Raw genomic sequence first — 17,574 nt, 5'->3', positions numbered from 1 at the left:
TTTTATTTTAGTATGTATGAGATCATTCATCAATATTACCTATTGCCCACAACTGTGTGGTAGATTGTAATATCTATCAATAAATAAATCTATCAATTTAAAAACTTTACTTTAAAAGTTTTCTAATATTGTAGGTAGTTTTAAAGATATGGAGCTTAGAAAGAAAAATTAATTTTGATACAGCCGCAATTTTTTATTCTCCCTAACTATGCTTGGTAGACCCATCAATTTTGACTACATAGTTTTCATTAAAGTAATAAAAAAAAAATGGGGTAAAATAACTGCCTTTTTTTTCACAGGACTCTTATATAACTGTATTCGGAGTGGAACCATCTTAAGTAATTATGTGTTTAGATTTACATAAAATTAAAATTCATGCAACAAACGTAAAATTGCTATTTTGGTTATTCATTGTGATTCGTTAATGACACTTTCCATTGATAGTTTTCTAAGTTCCCAGGCATCAGTAATATTATAGGACTTTATTCTCAGGTCTGCTTTCTTTTGGAATCTTGTTATGCCTCTGAGAAACTTTTCTGGAAGAGTTAACTGGATCGATCCGTCCATGAGAAGAAACTGCGTATTAAGTGAAATTTTAACACAGTGAGTAAAAAGATGATTAAAATTATTTTATTTTTATGGGTTATTTATAAATGTAGTACTATGGTACATATTTTTATTCTGTTTCTTATTTTTATTCATCTGTTTACTTATCCATTTTTTTATATACTATGGCAGATTTTAATACATATCAATAAATAAAATAAAATAAAAATGGTTATTATATGATATATAGTATGGAAAAAAAATGAAAGACACAAAAATTAGATTATTATAGAAAAAATTCAAATAGTTCAGTATTATTTCAATAAATGTTTAAAAAATACACCACTGAATCTATTTGATTAATTTCCATTTTCTATACTCTGTACTTTTATCAACTTACTATTACGTAGGTACTATTTTTTTCAATTAAAATACATATTAAATTATTTTTAGCTTCTAAGAATACAAAAAAATCGTATGGAATTTATTGAGAGTAAGTCTAGACTTAGTGCATCGCGATTTACTTTTTAATTCATGAAAAATGATCATCTTTTTCGAGAATGTATTGTTAATAATTTAAAGCAAATTGTATCTACTTATCCTAAGGTTCTCGTTTAATTTTTAAAAAATTTAGATACCGGCGACAAAACTTATTAAGAAAAACTTGATAAAATCAAGCCCACATTGAGAAAAAGCGCAGACAGTGCAATACATGAGAACCCGATATGATACAGACCATTAAATTGCAGTTTAATGTTGAAATAATTAGTATATAAGTATACTATAGTATATATATTTTTATAAATATTTATTTATTGGTATTTACAACTGTATAATACCTTATTATAATACATTTAGTAAATCTGATCTCGGTTAAATTGGAGTGTTACAGGCGTGTAAAGAAACTACCCATTGGCAGCACTCAGACGTTTTACATTAGCAGGTCTCGTGGCCATCTTATTTTCAGGCGCCTCGGAGGATTGTCAGGAATGGAATAGGATGCTTAAGGTTAGAAACTAGGGGATTTAAGTAGTTACTATAGTATATAAAAATTTTTATCCCCCTACCTATACTTGGCAGACTTATCAATTTTGACTAGTAATTATACATAGTTTTCATTAAAGTAATAAAAAATTGGTGTGAAATAACTGCCTTTTTTCTCCCATTGGGCTCTTGGTACTATATGAAGGATAGAATTAATCGCCGGCACTCACATAGGCTTACACAGTATGACACGTTTATCTTTGTAAGAGTGTTAGTTTTTATATGATATTTGCAAAAAAGTAAAACATTTCTCATATGAGAATTTGTCTAAACAACTACAAATCAATTTATTTTAGTAAATATTATGAAAGTTACTACTCCTACGAAAATAAATGTCATGAACAAATTTATATTACATTAAGATATCTTTAATTTGATCACTGGCAGACATATTTACGTCTAATATTTCCTGAAATATAAATTTCCCAGAATTAATTCACTGAATATGATTTTTCAGTATATTTTTTTATGATATGTTATTTTTTAAAAAGCTATATCTGGAGAAATACTATTGAACGTAAAAAGCTCTATTAGAGGTCATAATTTAGCAAATTCACTCTACTTTAAATGATGTTCGATCAAGTTTTTTTTTAGTGTTGTAGGTGGTTTTAAGTATACGGAGATCTGAATGAAATTTTTTTTTGTATTTTTGAAACACGTCATTTTTCACATTCCTTTACCATGGTTGTCAGTCATCAATTTTAACAATTAACTATATTCAGTTTTTATTGAAGTAATAATAATTTGAGGTTAATAACTTTTTTCGGGCAGTTGGACTATTTATATATATATATATATATATATATTTTTTTATGACTTCTGAGATATCTCAAGAATATTGATTTTTTTTTTTTATCTTATGGTACAACAAAATGTTTTCGACCTAGAAGGCCACAGCTTATGCAACGATTCGTTGAATGAACTTTAAAAACGATTTATGAAATATTAAAGTTTATAGCGGCTAATATGAAAGCTTTCCCTCGGTTGTCCTGACAAGTTACTCAGAGGAACAATAGACCTGTGGGAAACGCGGCAACGAGTCCTGTGACCCGCTTCTTAGCAAACGGTTCTCCAAAACGTAGAGTCACGCGGCTTGTTAATTCCTGTGTGTAGTTAGTTAATTAATTTACGTCGCTGCGTCAACACAATGAGACATTGCTAATTGCTAACTGATCTTACGCAAAGGTCGCCCGGTGCCTAAAACAATATCGGAACTAACAGCTTTCGTTCCGTTAAGCTGGGCTCCATTGCGCTAAGATTTATTTTTGAAATTTAGAATATCGAAGTGCTAAAATGTATTTTGGATTATATACACTCAGGAGAAAACAACTGGATATTGTTTTTTTTACCTCATAATTACAGAAATTATATTTTTATTTTTATTTGATGTAAGAATTGGTTTCCATATACTTGAACTAAGTCTACCGTATTTTTTGAATCAAATTCATTTTGCAGTGTTAAACAATGATAAGATGATGCAATTTAATTTACACATATTACCTATAGTTAAAGGAGCAGAGACCTACAACTTGGGAAACCCAACCACAACTGGAAGACTGAAGCCCAGGCTGCTCCAGGACATGCTGTTATAATTTTTTTATTTATCAGTTCTGTTATTTTCATTCTAAAATTTTATTTTATCTTAATTTCTTTTTTTTTTTTATCTTTATCTTAAATTCACCTTTTTTTTTAGCAGTGGATAGTAGCAATAACTTTGCAACCATAACCATAACCATCATTTCCTTGGTTTGTAAGAAATATCCAATTGCAGTCAATTGAAAGCTATATAAAAAAAAAAGTTTCATAAAATTCCACTCCCAGTTACCTACAGTTAAAGGAGCAGTGACTTATAACTTGGGAAACCCAACCTCATCGAGAAGACTAAAGCCCAGGCTGCTGCAGGACATCCTGTTATAAGTTCTAGATCTTTTTACCAATAACAGCATTTAGACTTAATTTCCTTATACGGACGAAATTGTTGTTTCAAAACAAGAAAAAAATTTCAAAGGTTTTATTTTATACCTCCGCTTCAAATTTGTTTTTTGATAGATGATTAAATCCACAGAAAAACAAAAAAGAGACCAAATATTATATTTTTCTATTTTCTATTATATATTATTACAATATATTTTTGTTATATGTTATTAATATATTGTTTGATAATTTTATAATAAGCAATTAATTTGATCATTAATCCAATATGTAAATACAAATAATTAAGTATCTTTAATTTTAATTTAATCAATTAATTTATATTAAACTTTCAATTTCGCTCAATTAATCTATTATACATTTTCAAATCTATATAAAGTTTTTCTATATAAAATTAATACATGACGAAGAAGAAGCCACTTCATTTTTTTTGTTTTTTCATTTAGAAAATTACATCTAACATGGCCTGAGCAAAGGACATCTATCGGTCGGTACCAAAATAACACATAAAAATAATAGACCTAAATGAAATTTAATTATTACAATTTTGACTATTAAGGCGTTATGTTAATAAGATAGAACAGTACAATATGAATTGATCTCTAGTGATAAAACTAATAACGCAATTAACAATTACTAAAATGAAAATAAAGTAAAAAATATTAAATAAACTTTGAAGTGAATAATAATGTTGCAAATTTATAATTTGTGAATTAATATAATAATGAGAATAAAAAAAAGATGATACAGACTAAGATAAAAATAAGGACCCAATAATATCTATTACTTAGCACACACATACATAGCTAATTCTAATTGTAATATAATAAATAAATTATGTGGAGTTAATAAAAAATACAAGAAGATAGGGTTATTGGGTGAATCAAATTCAGTTATAGGGAATCATAGAAGTAAGAAAGTACCCAGTCAAATAATTCTTTTTTTAGTTTTCTTTGTGGTTGAATTGTTTATTAGTTCTTCTGGTAAGCGATTGGACAGATGTGGTCAGTATTATTATTATTTTTTTTTTTATTATTGAATTATTATTATCATAATATTTGTTAGGGGAACCCATTAAAGTAGTGAATTAACACAACTCCATTGTGATGCCACAAAGAGACCTGAAGGTTGTCCCTGAGCGCTCCAATTACGAATCGGATTGTCCTTTTCTTCCAAGCACCAGTTCCTTCTTCGAGTTCGTTCACCCTCAACCTGTCAACAACTGGAGCCTCCAGCAATCTTTTCAACCAGCCTTCTGAGTGACACGAGACAATCTCCGAACTCGACGAAAATTAATTCCATGTATAGTTTATTTTTTTATTATTTTTTTCTATATACAACTCGAATCTCAAAGTTCTTTTTAATTATAAAAATATATCACACCTAGAAGAGATTGAGTGAGTTTATAGATAATAAGAGATGATTTGGTGAAAGAATGTAGACAGCCCACAATTTCGAATTAAAATATAGTTATCTAATATATAAAACTCAATATTTGTTTGTCCGTACTTTGTGCACTGGCATATCGTTCATCCGATTGTGACGGGGTTTTTTTGCTAAATGTTCAGGATTTTCCCGGACAGGTTATAGGATGGATTCTTTGGTAAAAAAAATTAACAAAATTATGAATTTTTGGCGAGTAGCTCAGAAATTGTACATATATCATGGTCATTAAATGGTAATATATTTGTCTCTTTCTGAAGAACAAGCAAAAAATACTACTGATTCTATGAATGAAATGATTTTTTTATTCACTAAAAATTTAAATTTTTTTTTTTTTTTGAAAAATTAAATTATACTCGTTCTTAGAGTCGTCTAAAACTCATAAACACTATTTTTCAAATAAATTAAATATTAAAATTTATCACATCGATTTATTTAGATTTTTTTATTCCAGATGTTCATTTTTCATATAAATTAAATACACAAAAAATAAATTATAAATAAAATATAATTATAACAAAATAAATTATGAAAATTTCTAATCCTACAAAAATTTACGTTAAAAATAATATTATAGTAAAAATAAGAGCTTATCCCCATAAATATTTAATTAAAATAACAATAAAAATATAATTTAAATTAAAAGCATTAATTATGATTTAAATTCAATTATTAAAAAAGCAGATAATTAAAGATGAATAGCATATAACATCAACTAATAATTTATTAATATTTTTAAAACAGTCAATAACAATTATAAGTGTCGCCTCTAACTCCGGGATATTTATTTATAAATAAAAAAGTATTAATCATCCTCTGCATTTTATCCAATTTCTACGTTAATATGACCCTTACAATATCTGATCTTTTTTCTTATATTAACTTAATTTAGACTTAATGTCCTTATATGGAAGAAATTGTTGTTTCAAATCGAGAAAACAAAAAAAGTTTTATTTTACACCTCTGGTTCAGATTTGTTTTTATCTTATAATATGTTTTTTGGGTGATGATTAAATTCCCTACAAAACAAAACAAAAAAAACATTGAATTCGCGAGGAAACATCCTATTTAACTTTGATCCATATTTATTCAAACAAATTTTAGAACCCGCCTTTATATAATGTAATGAATAATTTCGTAGAGTTAAAAAAAAAAAAAATACAATCAGAAATGGACATTTGGTGAATAAAAATCAGTTATTGGGATTCACTCTGAATTTTATCCAATTCCTTCGTTAATACAACTGTTGTAAAGCTGTCTCTTTTAACCTATTAAAATTTAGATTAACCTTAATAAGGGCGAAATATTAGTTTCAAATACAGAAGAACTTGTCAAAATTTTGATCAAAAATTTTTATTTTCCGATTTTTTCAAAAATTCGTATTTTAGGGTTTCTTGAAGTCCTAAAAACGATTTTTTTTTCACTCCTAAAAAATGTTTTACTACACTTTGATGTGGATAATATGGAATTATGTCCTTCGGGCGTGGCGTACTCGCGCCCGTTTATATGCTGCATAGTTAAAAAGAGAACTTCTCGGTTAACAGGTTAAAGAAATTAGAAGACCCTCGGTGTAAAGATGGCTCTGTCCGAAAAATGTGTTTCTAGTAATCATCTGCTATAGTTAAGTAAATGATATGTTGATATAAATATAATTAATGAGGTGTAGATAGTTTACCGTAGATTAATGATTGGAGAAATTTTGTTATTATCTCTTTTGTTCTATAGCCCTGATGAAGACCTGAAACTCAGGTCGAAACGTCGGCATAAAATAAATAAATGTGGTTTTGTTTATTTATGTTGTTCTTTGCTGACCGCACCCCCCGACAAACTTCTCCAATCATAGATGTAATTAGTTCTCATTAATAAAATGATACCACATTTATAAAATGAACTACAGCTTCGAAACTTTTGTAAATAATAAAACAGATTTCCAGATTTATAAAAATGCGATCCCCAGAACAGGAGTTTTTGACCACGAATGCCCTCTTTCCACTTCCTACCTCAATTTCATGAAATATTAAATAAGAATTGTGGATTTTTTTGGAACTATTTTACTGGAAAAAGTATATTGTGACTTGTCATCTTGCTAACTGTTAATTCTAACGGTCTTGGGGCGGAAAATGGTCGTTAAGAAGTGTGAGGCAGCTCACTTCGAGTGTAAAATCCTCCACGGTTCTTGCACCTCCCAAACCTCGAACATGGGCAAAGGTAATTCCCACTTAGGACCGTAACAACTAGGATTATAGCAGTCATAGTAATGTACAGGTAATTACGGCATGTTGAGGTCAGTGTAAATTGATTTAGAGGAAATGATGATGGGTCATAGAATCATCCTTGTGTCCTTGACGCTTCCTCATAGGCATTATTTTAGGATAAAATTGGAATATTGCAAAAATAAAACCTTAAGTCTCGCAAATAGCAGTTTATGTCTAACCATTCAAAGTTTCTTTAATTCAAGCGTAGACAGCACATCTCAGATCAACAGATCAAGACCCCTGGACTAGAAACACTACCGTCTGTTTGATTCAGCGTTCAACACCAGAGCGACAGAATCCAATCCTTCTGTAGATTCAATTTACTTATTTATTTTTTCAGTTTTCTAGACACTACTTGCATATCTTATATTATACATATCTTCTTACCTACATGATATTATATTACATCTGTCACTTTTTTCAATCTACTACCATCCATTCCACGATTATCAATCAATTAAAAATTTTTTTATTATTCAATTATCAGTTATCAATTTTTATCATTTATGATTTAATTCAATATTTTGTATAATTCCAAATTTGTTTGTATACTATTCCTTTTCAATTGTATGTTTCTCTAAATGTTGTTATCTCTTTTGTTCTATAGCCCTGATGAAGACCTGAAATTCAGGTCGAAACGTCGGCATAAAATAAATAAATATGGTTTTGTTTATTTATGTTGTTCTTTGCTGACCGCACCCCCCGAAAAACTTCTCCAAGCATTAATCTACGGTCAACTATCTACACCTCATTACACCTTTTGCTAATTTGAAACAAATATTTTATTAGAGAGATAAATAATATACACAAATAAATAAAAAAAAACTATATTTAGTTGCATATGCCGTTGCACATTTTTTTTTATACATTATAACTTGCTCGCCAGTGGTTTACCAAACGATCTCATCTCCACCCACAATTAGCAGCAACTCCACCCGAGTCAGTAAGTCTCCTTTTTCGTTTCAATTTTTTTTTCAAACCCTCCAATCCCACATCACCACCCTTGAAGAATGGTGTCAAAACTGGAGGATTAAAATAAATTCCAATGATCCCACCAAATCACATTTACCCTTCGTCGTAAACCTACGTCTTGTCCCACAGTATCTTTTAATAATACCCCACTTATTCCTGACGAAGAGATCCGTTACTTAGGACTACATCTGGACAAACGACTGACATGTAATTCCCATACAAGACTGAAAAGACAGGAAACCGCTCGTCGATTCCGACTATTATAATATTTACTAAACAACCAGTCTAAAAACTTCCAATCTAAATGAATATTATAAGGTCTATCTGGACACACGGAGTTGAGCTATGAGGCTCCTCCTTCCGAATCCAATCCTTACAGTCCAAAATTGATCCAAAAAATTGGACCTCCATGTCCCATATGTTGCCAATTTGGCCAGAACCAGATACCAATCCTTCCATGATAAACTTCTCAACCACCCAAACCAACCCGTTTCTAACCTGGCTTCTCCTTCATTATCCAATAATCCTCCTAGGTGTCTGAAAAGAAGATGGCCTCGAGATCTTCTCTAGAAATAGTTTGGAGTTCTATCAATAGGTAGATTCTCCGCATATTTGTATCATGTCATTATAGCACTTACAGCAAATTTACTTGATGTATATTATTATTCCTTTACGAAAATGAAAAAAATTACAATCAATTCATAATAAGGTCTTAAGAATCGCGGTGGATATTCCTTGGTTTGTAAGTAATAGACAATTACACCGAGAATTCCAAATGGAATCAATAGAAGGCTATAAAAATACGGTTCATAAAAATCCACTCCCAGTTACCGATAATAAAAGGAGCAGTAACTTACAACTAGGAAAATCTTCATCCAGAAGACTGAAGCCCAGACTGACTGCTGCACATCTTATTTTAAGTTCTATATTTATCAGTTCTGTTATTGGCATTACTAGAATTTTATTTTATTATATTTTTTCTCTTGTTCTCTATTATTATAATTAACTCTTTTTTTTCTATTAGAAGTATATTTATTTTATTAAATCAACATATGTCATTATTTTTGTAATTAACTTTTCTTCGTCTCCCTTCATAAGAATTATTATTTTTATACACTTAATTTATCACAATTTTTATTGTTTCTTTTGTACGAGACTATATCCCCCATAATTAGCTCTTAAAAAAAATGTATCTGTTATACTAACGATGTAAGACCCATTAGGCCGATCTGGTATCAAATAAAAAATTTTTAAAAAATAAAATATTTATTTTCACATATTTTATTATGTTAGTTTATAGTTTTTCACTATTTATATATCTTATATCATTACTTACATATTTTTATTCTTTTACTTTCAATTACCCATTAATTCAATTTTTTCCCACTCCTTTCATCATGTTTATTTCTCTATTTACTTGATTACTGTCTGATATTTAATAAATTTTTTACAATTTGTTTTGAATAATTCTCACTTCTACAATATTATATTTTAACTTTCAAAAGTATCATCTAGTATCAACTATAATTATTTTTATGCATATTTCCAATTTTTTTTTTTTTTATTATTTTATTATTATTTTTATTTCAATTACGGTTGTTATCTCGTTTTGCTTTTTCAGCCGTGATGAAGGCCTGAAATTTAGGTCGAAGCGTTGAAACAAATAAATATGTTTTGTTTATTTTTGTATCATTAGTGACCGCAACATCGACCATCTCCTAATCACAAACAGAAACATTTATGTGACTTCTATTCGTTACGACAGTTCAATTATAAGTACTATTTACGATAATTAAGTAAATTAAATTATTGAAGGTATTAATCTTCCATTATTGAATTTTCCCTCTCTTTTTATTAGTTAATTTTTTATTTATTATAATCTATCTACCAGATAGTGTCCTGAAGAAGGCAAGATTAATAAATTTACTTTTTTTTTAATTGGGGTTGCGTTCATCATTATTATTTCCAGAATAATTTTTTTTAAAAAATGTGCATAGTCTAAAATATCTTTACATAAATTATTTTTTAAATCTTCAGTCCTATTTTTCACTACTATTTTCAGGAAGTGTGTGTTGTAATTTTCAAAAATATTTTCTATTGTTGTAGATAATATAAAACTCTTGTTACGTGACTCTATTGTGTTCAATTATGCTTTGAGTTTTTATCTTTTTATTTTTTTTTTGGTGATTTCAGGGCGAAGATAACAGAGAAATTGGTTGGGTATTGTAAGTGCTAATCTGACGTGAAATAGTTCTAAATAAGGACACAATAGAATATTACCAAAAGTTCGGCCACAATAAAACGCTATTGTGTGGGTAATATCCAAAATTTATAGGTTCGGTTTAATAAGTATATCTTAATATTTGAAAATTATAGTAATTATTTCTTGAATCATAATTTGGTCCATACTTTTCAGAGAATCAATCGTAAACTATAACTCAATGCTTTCCATCTTAAACTTAACTTTCCGACTTATGTTAAACTTCCCACTTTTTTTTAATAACTTTCTTATCCAATCACCATAAAGGATATTAAAAAATCGTAAAATTTGTTTGTTCTTTTTTTCTAATATTTCGCTAGATTCCGATATTTGTACAAACACGAATAAGCAATTGACAGGTTGCCTCAGGACTCTGAGAAATTATTCTGTAAAAATTACCATTTGTATTAAAACAAAGATATTTTACTATATCAAGGCTAAATCTCAAAACCCACGTTATCAACTTTAGCAAACGTTGAGGAAAACATGAAGATTCTTTTAATTTCAATAAAAAAATATTTCCTAATTTAAATTTTTTTCTTTATAAAATGTACATTAGTTAGACAATATTAATTAAAACCAACTCAAGTTTAATAACTTTGTTTTTTTTTTAAGTTAGAGTTTTTTAGGTTAAATATAAAATTTTCTATGGTGGACGACAATGTGAGTTTTGTGGTTGAGCATTGATATATAAACGAGTGTCAAACTTGTTTTTTTAAAAAAAACATCTATAATCAAAAAACTAAATAAATTAAAATCTATTAACTTTGCCTTATAATAGCATTTAACGAGTTAAAAAAAAATTACTATCCTTTCAAAATAAAGTCATAAGAGTTGCAGTGGATGCTCCTTGGTTTGTAAGAAACAGTAAATTCCATCGGGAATTATTAATAGAGACAATAGAGGATTACATGAAAAAAAGGTTCATGAAGTTCCACCCCCAGTTACCTGCAGTTAAAGGAGCAGTGACCTACAACTTGGGAAACCCAACCACAGCCCGAAGACTCAAGCCCAAGCTGCAGCAGTATGTTCTGTTATAAATTCTATATTTATCAGTTCTGTTATTGTCACTCTAAAATTTTATTTTATCTTGATTTATTTTTTTTCTCTTCATCTTTTTCTTAAATTAACTTTCCATTAGAAGTCAATTATTTATATTGTTAAATTTATAAATATCATTGGGTTTTGTTATTAACTTTACTTTTATTTTTTATTAAAAATTATTATTTTAATCTATTTATTTTATCTTAATTTTTTTGTTTTATTTATAACATTGTATATAGTTGGGGTGTCTTTTGTATGAGACTATACCCCCCCCCCAAAAATCAATTGTTAAAAAAAATGTACCTCTTACATTAACCATGTAAGGCCCACCAAGCCGATCTGGTATTTAACAAACAAATAATAGTTTAAAAACATCATTGACTTTATTGTCTAACAAACTTTTGTTGAATTTTGAACTTCAACCTCAATTCTTTGAAAAATTGATGAGTTTAAAAAAACTTGAAGGATTAACAGAAAATTTTAAAATGTACTTTTCCATTGCTCGATACCTATTTATTCAACAATCGATTGAAATATAACTCAGATTTCGACTTCGAAGTACCAAAAACAACATTTTTTAAATTCTCATTACGAGCAACAGTTTTAATTAATTAATTATTATAAATTTCTTATATTTGGAAAAAAAATTATTTCCCAGAAATGCAGAAAAGAAAAGTTACTAAATTTTGCTAAACAATTTTATACAGAAAAAAATTAATCAGCAGAATACAAGAAAAATAAATAATACCTTTACATTGCGGTGTTAATAGTACAACGACTAATATTTAAGACCTATAAAAATTATAACATGAGGCAATATTTTTTTAATTACAAAAAAAATAAATAAACATTTCTTTGAGAAAAATATTCATTCAGTGATATTGCCCAATGCAATGTAATTGCTACAAAAAAAATGCACTGAAAAATACATAAAATATTCAATAATAACCTCAATTCTTTGAAAAATTGATAAGTTTAAAAAAACTTGAAGGATTAACAGAAAATTTTAAAATGTACTTTTCCATTGCTCGATCCCTTTTTATTCAACAATCGATTGAAAAATAACTCAGATTTCGAATTCGAAGTACCAAAAACAAGGATTTTTCAATTCTCATTACGAGCAACAGTTTTAATTAATTATTATAAATTTCATATTTTTGGAAAAAAAAATTATTTTTTTATTTTTATTATACCTGGCCGACCAGGTTTTGGAAAACTTTGTTTTACTCAATTCAAACGAATCCCTCCCCCTAACAGACTCTGGACTCATTGAACCCACATGACTCCACTTCAATCATGTTTGGTTTTGAATTATTCATCGTATTGATGCGAGATGTCTATCGCTGAGGAGCTATTGTACGACAGCAATGATGAGGATCTACGTCCTTGCAGTCCTAGTTCTAGTTCAAGGGGACGACGACGCCGTTCTGGAAGGACGGAGAGGATGAGGGAAAGTACAAGACAACGATCGGAGTTACACAACTTCCCGAACCAACAGTTGATTCACTAGCGATTGTTACAACTGTGGATCTTCTGTTGCATCAAACGGGAAAGGCAGTTAAGCTATGTAAAGGGATAAGCTTTCTTTCCGAACAAGAGGCCATTACTGGAGTTCTGGAATTATATTACAGTAAATGCATTTTTCTTCCTTGAGTTCTAGGTCGTCCTAGATTCAACCTATTTTCTCACGTGGCATTAGCCATGAAAAACTAGCGACAATTTGATGGATGTAGAGCGGGAACCATTTTTTCTATTAGAAAGTGTGATAGTATAGTACCTACTATTTCATTGTATACGAAATAGTTCTCGTGTAAACACGAACCAATCCAAAGTGGTCATGAGCTTGTTCGGGTGCCACTTTTTTGCGTTTTTATAAAATTAATATTTACATTATTTAAAATAATCAATATAACAATAAAAAAATATTTATTCCATAATAACAGTTCCATTGTATACATATATATCTTTACTAATAAATAGAAAGAATTTAAGTCCATATTATTGTTTTTTCAGGAGACAAAAAATAAAGTTCAAAACATTCTGTATAAAAACTTATCTGTTCAATCAGTTTTAACCCGGATATTATCATAATATACATTTTTTTAAATAATTTATTTATACTTAGGGAGCGCGGGTAGCCCCGGAGTAAGGCGCCTGACTACTAACTCAAAAAACCCGAGTTTGAATGCGACTGGGCAGAAAATTGTTTTATGTTATACTGTAGCCGTGAGTCAACTCCTGTGGGTTCTGGAGCACTCCCGAGGTCCACTCAGCCTCTTAGATTGGATACCCTTAATTGGATAAAAATCTGGCTGTCGAGCGGGATTCTGACCAAATCACCTCCTTGCACAACCGTTGGTCTAGTACAAGTACTTCCTTACAAAGCACTGAACCCCTAACCCTTCATGGGTTGTAGCGGTACAAAATTTAATTTTTTAGTGGTTTTTGGTGGTTGGGTTTATCATGGAAGGATTGGTATCTGGTTTTGGCCAAATCGGCAACATATGGGACAGTGAGGTACTGCAGGATGCCTTAATTTGTGACAAAGTAAGGAGCATTAAGGATTTTACAAAGAATTTTGGACTGTAACGAAGAGGCGAAACATTAAATAATTAATTTGTTTTTTTACTACTATCTGAGAGTCTCAAAGTTCTCTTTTGGTATTTTCCACTAATAATAAACTGACAATGAAGAAGACATTTTGGTAAGAACGAATCGTAACAATTCCATAATCATATCTTCAATGAAACAATATTGTTAAATCGTTAGTAGAGCGTTGTTTATATTTATTTCTCTCTTTTCATTGTTTTCTACAACGAAAATCTTGTTTTAAAAAGCTATTCAAAATTTAACTTTTAACTAAATCTGGGAGCTTTTATACACAAATTCATAAAAGAACTTTGTATATATAAATAATAAATGCGTTGGTCGATTGTTTTATTCCATGGAATAAAACATCATCAGTCCCAGAAATGTATTTATTGAATAAACTGAATCACTGTTTGGGGGAAAAAAAATAAAACTAAGTAAATTAAAAAAATATAAATATGTTACATTGAATAAAATAGAAATACTAAATATAATAAAATATTATTTAAATTTTCGTTAAACTATTTCTTCCTTCGAATCTGTCTTTATTCCTCATTTTTCCCCATCTTCTGGATTATATTACGTTTTCTCTAGTTCTTGTTAATTTTATAATTATATTTTTTCATGATTATATTCTTTTGTTACTAATAAAACCATCCATAAATGTTCCTTATGTAACCGATCTAGCCCTACCTATTATTCCTTCCATAATAAACTCCCTAACCACCCAAACCCACTAGTTTCTAACCTTGCTTCCTCTTTCATTCCTGGCAATCCTCCGAGGCGCCTGAAAAGAAGATGGCCTCGTGACCTTATATTGTAAACTGTTTTTAGAGTTCTACTACTGGGTACTTTCTCTACATCCTGTATCATATAATTATGTCATTATGATCAAATTTACTTGTTGTATTTTTTATACAGTTGCAAATATCAATAATTAAATTTTAAAAAAATGATTATATTCCGCCCTAATTTTACATAAAAATTTATTCTGCTTAATCCGTTTACAACATCATCTAATTACAAACTATTCCATTCTACTAATTCGAATAATACATAGCTAAGTGATAAGAAAATTATTTTTTTCCCGCCGGGCTCTTGTACTGAAACACAGCTCAGAAACATTCAACTTGGTTGCCAACCTCAGCAAGCAGACTAGTTTTTGATATTCCATATTGATAATAATGTTGAGATTAATCAAACTGAGTTGACTTTACCCAAAATTCATAGAGTCTTTTATATTCAATAAATATATAACAGTTTTTCACATTATTTTGGATTTTAACAAAATATTTTGCTGTACGAAAAAAACTGCACAATCTTAGTTAGGTTATATAATTCATTTTTAACATAACACTTTGTGATTTTGGTAGTAAATTTAATTAATTCAATTTTTTTTTACTTCTAACTCAAAACATTTCTTACTTATATGCTGTAAAAAAAATATCTTGGTATCGAATATGGTAAAATCCATGTTAGGGATAATATTTTTAAATAAATAAAACAAAAAATTAAAAAACTTTTCCTATAGGAAAACATTCATTTAGTGATATTGTCCAATTATAATAGATTGCTACGAAAATAATGCACTTAATAATACATATCAGCAATAAAAATAAATTATTGAATTACTTCAATCATATCCATAATTTTTCGTTAAATTAATTTTTGAATTTACATCATGTTTTGGTATAATCATTTCTCTAAGCTTAGTGGTAAATTTAAATACCTACATATTTTTACATAAACTCTAAACTTTGCAAAAATGAAGAACCCCCCCCCCAAATAAAAAAAAATAAATACAATTTTGCACTCGAATAATAATCAATAATAATCATATAAATAATCGAATAATAATCGAATAAATAAGCAAAATATGCGGAGTTTTCAGTTAATAGTCGATGTTAATTTTTTAAAGATTATAATTAAAAAAATAAAAGTATTATGGGAGGGATCTGATGTAGATAAGTTAATTTTTTATTGAAAATGTTGAATTGTAGCAATTATTTGACAGGTAAAAAGAGAAATTTTTATTGAAAATATTAAAATCTTATAACTTATTTGAAAGAAGAAAAGTTAATATTTGAGTTAAATATTTAATTCTTTTAAATAGCTGAAAAATAAAATGAATGTCATTGCAATGGTATTCTATGACGATTTATATTTGAGACCTATAAAAATAATAACGTGAAATCATATTTTTAAAATTATTAAAAAAAACACCTATTTAACCAGGACAAAGATAAATTACGAAATAAACAAAATTCTTTTTGGTTGTAGAATTTTAATTTACAAAAAAAAAATTAAGAATTTTAATATTAACTTTTATAAGAAAATTCCTCATTTCCATAATTAGACTTAATTTTTTTGTTTAATATGTAAGAATGTTCCAGTTCATTATCAATAAAATTAATTCAAAATGCTAAAACGTTTACAGACAACAAATTAAATTACTAAATTTTGCTAAACAATTTTATACAGAAAAAAATTAATCAGCAGAATACAAGAAAAATAAATAATGCCTTTACATTTCAGTGTTAATAGTACAACGATTTATATTTAAGACCTATAAAAATAATAACATGAGGTAATATTTTTTAAATTACAAAAAAAAAAAATAAATATTTCTTTGAGAGAAACATTCATTCAGTGATATTGCCCAATGCTATTTAATTGAACTTAAAAATACATAAGGATTTAAAAATAAAGGATTGAATATATATTTTTTTTTTAATTTAAGTATAATTTCATGTTTATATTATGTTGTTTTTTTTTATAAAATTGTCGTGAAAAATTGGAGAAAAGTAAAATAAAAATACGTAATATACAACAAAACTAAAAAATAATGCCTTTGTGTAATTTAATAAACAAAATATAATAAAACTTAAAAAATAAAAAAGTTCTGAGTTAAATGTTAATAAAAACAGTAAAAAAAAAGTTTGTGAAAAAAAAAATTAAATTACTAAATTTACCAAAATAAATTTATACAGAACAAAATTGATCAGAATAATAACCCGTAAAATAAAAATAATCACTAAAAATTGCAACGGTAATAATATGATGATTTAAATTTAGGACATATAAAAATAATAAAATTAGGTAATATTTTTAAAATTATTAATAAAATTTTCTTCAAGAGAAACACATTCATTTAATGATATTGTCCAATTGTATAAGACTGCTAAAAAATAATGCACTTAAAAGTGTGATTTAACGATAAATTATTGAATTACTTTAATAATATAGATATTTTTTTTTAAATGTATGTATTACTTTACATATTTATATTACGTTTTTATATAAATATCTCCTGTAACATTAGATAAAATTAAAACATCTAAACATTTTAATACATGATTTAAAATACGCAATGAAGCAAATAAAAAAAGAATCTAAAACAATACTGCTGTGTACTTGGTTGAACTAAATATAATTAAACTTAAATAAAAAAATTGAGTTAAATATTAATATAAGCAGAAATAAAAAAAA

General features: G+C 27.9%; 1 protein-coding gene across 1 annotated transcript in view; it reads right to left on the bottom strand.

Moving 5' to 3' along the window:
- Window positions 1–17,574, bottom strand: part of LOC106692390 (uncharacterized) — a 30,227-nt gene that overhangs the window by 11,895 nt on the left and 758 nt on the right. The window lies entirely within an intron of this gene.

Source organism: Halyomorpha halys, unplaced genomic scaffold (genome assembly GCF_000696795.3).
Source record: "Halyomorpha halys isolate HHAL.00 unplaced genomic scaffold, Hhal_1.1 Scaffold54.1, whole genome shotgun sequence".
Lineage (NCBI taxonomy): Eukaryota > Metazoa > Arthropoda > Insecta > Hemiptera > Pentatomidae > Halyomorpha > Halyomorpha halys.
Note: the sequence above shows the minus strand (reverse complement) of the source record. Positions and strands in the feature narration are given on the sequence as shown.